Genomic DNA, 5,000 nt, shown 5'->3' with positions numbered 1-5,000 from the left:
AAGTATGTCGCAGGGCGGTGTTTACGAGCAATACCATCGTAATTCAGTTACTCCGTACTAGTTCCGATAGTAAACTACAACCAGATCAATAAAGTCTTAATGCAAAACGACTTCCTTGTCATGCTTTAAGTGCAACGATGGTACTCAAAAGATAGGGCAACCAATATAGATATCATAACGATAGTCTACAATACGGATTCCCGTCTTTTTTAGTAACTGGCCCTTGGTTTTCTGTAGCTGAAAACCAGTCATTTCAAAGCCTTTAAAGCCTTTTGGAATCGGCTGCCCTAGGCCGGCCATCCATCAAAAAAAAAAAAAAAAAGCATGAGATGAAATTCCATCTTACCCTGGGGCACTTCATAGGCTCTTGGGTTTCTATAGCTGAAAAACAATCATATCAAAGTTGTTAAAACATTTATAAGTCGGTTCAGCCAGGGAATTCACCCTTCATTTCAATTATTGACATACAATGGCCCCTTCCAAGCACGGGATGAAATTTCAGCTTTCCCTCGGGGGCCACTTCATACCTTTTCCCAAGCAGAAACTTCCTCTTCATATCTAATGGTATTCCCTGATGAGTAATAGGACACCTTGCGTGTCGGGGACCAGCAACAGCAGGGCTGAAGGGACTGGGGAAGAGCCGAACAAATCCCCAACAGGAGAGCCTTTGTGTACTCCATGACCGCCACGTGCGTCCTCTGTTTACTCTCCGCCGAACCAGCTGACCTGATGTCGATTGTTTATGTGTAACCATCAAATCTTCCTGAATTTCCTGGTGTTGTAATCACTTCGTTCTTATTCGTCAACGACACTCAACGGTACATAGTTTTTGTTATCTAAAATTATGTAAAGCCTTCCTACATGTATACATTTCGCACGATAGACAGGTCTGTATAGCTAAGTCGATGGCCAAAATATCTTTAGTTTCTGCCAAAGTCGGTTTGACAAACCTTCTATGCACTTTCTATTCTACTCAAGTTAAAATGATTAGATATAAGAACAACTACTGTAATTCAAAGGAATAAACTTCACACGGGACGTTACAACACGAATGGAAGAGCAAAATTTCTACTGCAGTGGTCAAAGAGAGAAAGACCTCTTGCTTCTGTCACGTATCGAAATGGCCTTCAAGAGCACAAGCTCATTCCCGAAGCCAACGCCATGTGGACGGAGCGATCAATTGCAGGGGCGCAGAGGCCACAGCCCCAAAGGCGAGTTAGTAACTCAAGCAGAACCAAGAGACTGAATCCAAAGCGGAATCAACAACACCGATGATGAGTGTGTGTGTGTGTCTGTGCCTCGTCGCCCTCTCGCACCCAAGAGGGCTCTCTCTTCCCACCCCTTCAACCCACAACCCCTACCCCACCCTCCCTTTTCCAGACACGCCGTTGTGCTAACTGGAACTACGATCGCTGGAATCACTCTGCTGAGTCATAGCTCTGGAACCAGATAAACTGCGCCATGTTTTGCGTATAGGAAAAATCCTAATCCTAGGAAATTCGAATCAAAATTCCAACATAAAAAAGACATTCCGGCTTTCAATGAGTTATGTATAATGGTGGGAATGGATGTGATAACGATCCAGTCGATGAAGATGACCAGAAAATTTCCGGAAAAAGGGGACGATATAAAATGCATCCTTTTAGATGGATTCTCCGAAGAGTTAGTTTTTCCTTCCGCCTTTTTTGGCACCAATAGCCATCATCTGCATAGTTACAACGGAAAGAGACATTATACTGAGAGAGAGAGAGAGAGAGAGAGAGAGAGAGAGAGAGAGAGAGAGAGAGAGAGAGAGAGAGAGAGAGAAAGTGTCGCAGTATAAAGTCGAATTCAAACTTTTCCTGGAACAGTAAAACTTGGAATGCAAGAGAACATATAAAAAATAATAGAATGCTGGGAATGGTATTTAAAAAAACAACATTATTCCAGAATGTATTTAATTCCTAACAATTCACCGACACGACTACAGTCATTAGCAATTATGAACGACCCGAAAAGTGCGTCGAACAACGAAGTTAATATTTCTCCGATCGATTTAATGATGCATATCGGCTGAGTCACAGAAGACTCACCCAAGACAAAACATAAACAAAACTGACCTAACATATCTTGGAATTCTCCCGACGTGATTATTTACACAGATTGGCTTTGCGATTTTACTACGCCATTATTCATTGCGTGCAGGTTGCATTACGCATTTCATTTATTTTTTTCATGAAGTTAAAGCGAAAAATGTATATAACAAATATCCTCGGTAAAATTTACGCATAAAATTCTGCGTTATAATTCAGTTTACAAAAAATGATTAAGACTTTTTTTTCTAACTTTCATTAAAGAATGGCAAATGACCTTTCAACAGTATTGTTGCAATAAAAGGACATTTTAGGCTAACCGTGTAAGCCTATAACTTGCGGCCTCGTGTCGGGGTATTACGACACTATTATTATTGGTATCATGGTTATTATTATCGATATTGTTGTTATGGTGCGGACAAATTCAAATGAACTAAACCAAAGGCCTATAAGTTCCATGAATATTTCTCCAGAATAAAACACCTTTGATTATGTATAAAAGGAAATGGCAGCAGAGAAGTATATGAAAAAAATAATCACACACACACATATATACACACACATACACACATATATAAATATGTATAAAAATATATATACATACATATATATATATATATATATATACACACACAATGTGTATATATATATATATATATATACACATAATGTGTGTATATATATATATATATATATATACACACACACACAAAACAACCAGAGGGAAAATGAAACATAAAATATAAGATTAAGATATGACTAGTTACGTGATACTTTTTGAGTTCTCTGAACAAGTAGGCCCTATTACAAAACTAGTCAGGATTCAATCCTATATTTTCTATTTCATTTTCCCTGTGGCTGTTTTGCACATACACACACACATATTAAATATATATATATATATATATATATATATATAGTGTCAGTATAAAACTTTAGAATCGAAACTAAGCGCTGAAACAAAAATCATATATAAAGTACATATCAGAATTGGATACATGCTGGAAACTATGGTATATACAATAAAGCAATAAAAAGAAGACTTCGAAGTTGTGAATAGGTAAATAAAAAGAAATAAAATAATCAATGAGTAAGGGAATACAAAATTTATTCTGACATAAACAAAGGTATTGAGTCATCTTCAACAGTCAACTTCCACAGTTCAACTCTACAAAAATAAACGCTGCCTAATAAAACATAGTTAACGGTCATGATATTTTGTAATACCGTATTACATGTAATCAGATGTATCCTAATTTTTTCACAAACATCAGTTTTCTTGGTTTCTTTATATGGGATATTTGTATAAAATTAACAAGCAGAAGCTAGGATAGAAATTTATAAATATATGTTAAAAATTTATATAAATACTCAAATCAATATTAAGAAGTCAATATAAAGCCTATATTATAATTCGAAAAATAATAACCAAATAACTTAATATTATAAAAGAATAATAATAATAATAATAATAATAATAATAATAATAATAATAATAATAATAATAGTAGTAGTAATGAAAAATTAAAAGTTTTCTTAAAGTTTTGAATGACAGATAAAACACAAAATCCAAATCGAAGTAGATAACATATTAATAAAAATAATAAAAAATCATCTTGAGTAATTATTCATCCAAAAGATAAAGATAATTGATAAGACTCCAGGAGGTAAACCCGTGGGAGATGATGTTCACTATAACGGAGTCATATGTAGTCCTATCTTCACTATAACGGCGTCATATGCTGTCCTGCATCAAACATCCATGTCATTATTTTTACATTTAATTTCATTAACGTACTGGGGGGTGGTTGGGTTGAGGCGTGTCCTGGGGTAGGGGAGTTTGCGGGTGGGAGATTATAAAAAATAATAAGTTATCGTTATCATATTCACATTATTATTATTATTATTATTATTATTATTATTATTATTAATACTTCCTCATGTGTAAACTCATTCACAGACCCAAATAATTCATGAAGATAAAAGTCGTAGGAAGATAGTTATGTGACAAGAAACAGCAGACGACGATTGAAAACAAAATTTAGACAGTAAAATACCTACAGCCTGATATGGCACTAAAAAAAACCCCTGGTATTGCTTGCAGTGGACAGCACAAAGTACCGTAACCAGTGCGCACCTCTGGTGTGAATACATACACATTTAATATATATATATATATATATATATATGTGTGTGTGTGTGTGTGTGTGTGTGTATATATATAACATATGTAAATAAGAAATACCTATACGCAATACTACTGTCACATTTTCATGTGACTACACATGGCTGACGAACGACGGACATTCTATAACTAACTTTCACAGCAACGACTCTATATGATTCAAATGTTGAAATACCCCTTCTATTTGTCATAAATACAGGTATCTTGGCTAATCAAACTCGGCGTGCATTACTTAGGCATTATCTTATCGACTCCTAACCACAGAAAAGGATATCATCCATTTCATGAAATAATTTAACAGTAAACTACAAGAATTTTTTGTAACTTTGCTATATGAGAACTTTGGGAATCGGCAACGCTAGTTTACATGAATTCATCAATTAAGGAACGTTAATAATGTCAAAAGCTTGAATCTCTTAATAGCATTACTAGTAGCAGCAATTTAAGTAATAATAATGCGGTGCCTCTTTTAATTTTCATTACTATGCTGTGTGCGCGTATCATTTTACATATGCATTCTTGCAATGATTTTATTAAACCAAATGAAAACGGCGAAGTATACTTTAACTCAGCAGATTTGTATAACATAAAAAGTAGATCTAAAAATAATAACAATAAGCTCACAATGGTTTCATTTCTCTTTTCAAGTCTTTTCTTCGTACAAAAAAAAAGAAAGAAAAAAAAAAGAAATAAAAGCAGACTAAAATGCCGTAATTTTAAGCAAGGAGGACTGTCATGTGTAG

The 5,000-nt window shown here is 34.8% G+C and overlaps 1 protein-coding gene across 7 annotated transcripts in view; it reads right to left on the bottom strand.

The window, feature by feature from the left end:
• LOC137650047 (3',5'-cyclic-AMP phosphodiesterase, isoforms N/G-like) overlaps positions 1 to 5,000 on the bottom strand; it is an 832,709-nt gene that overhangs the window by 17,370 nt on the left and 810,339 nt on the right. The gene's annotated exons all lie outside the window — the stretch shown is intronic.

Source organism: Palaemon carinicauda, chromosome 11 (assembly GCF_036898095.1).
Source record: "Palaemon carinicauda isolate YSFRI2023 chromosome 11, ASM3689809v2, whole genome shotgun sequence".
NCBI lineage: Eukaryota > Metazoa > Arthropoda > Malacostraca > Decapoda > Palaemonidae > Palaemon > Palaemon carinicauda.
The sequence above is the reverse complement of the archived record's forward strand: the minus strand, read 5'-3'. Positions and strand labels throughout refer to the sequence as shown.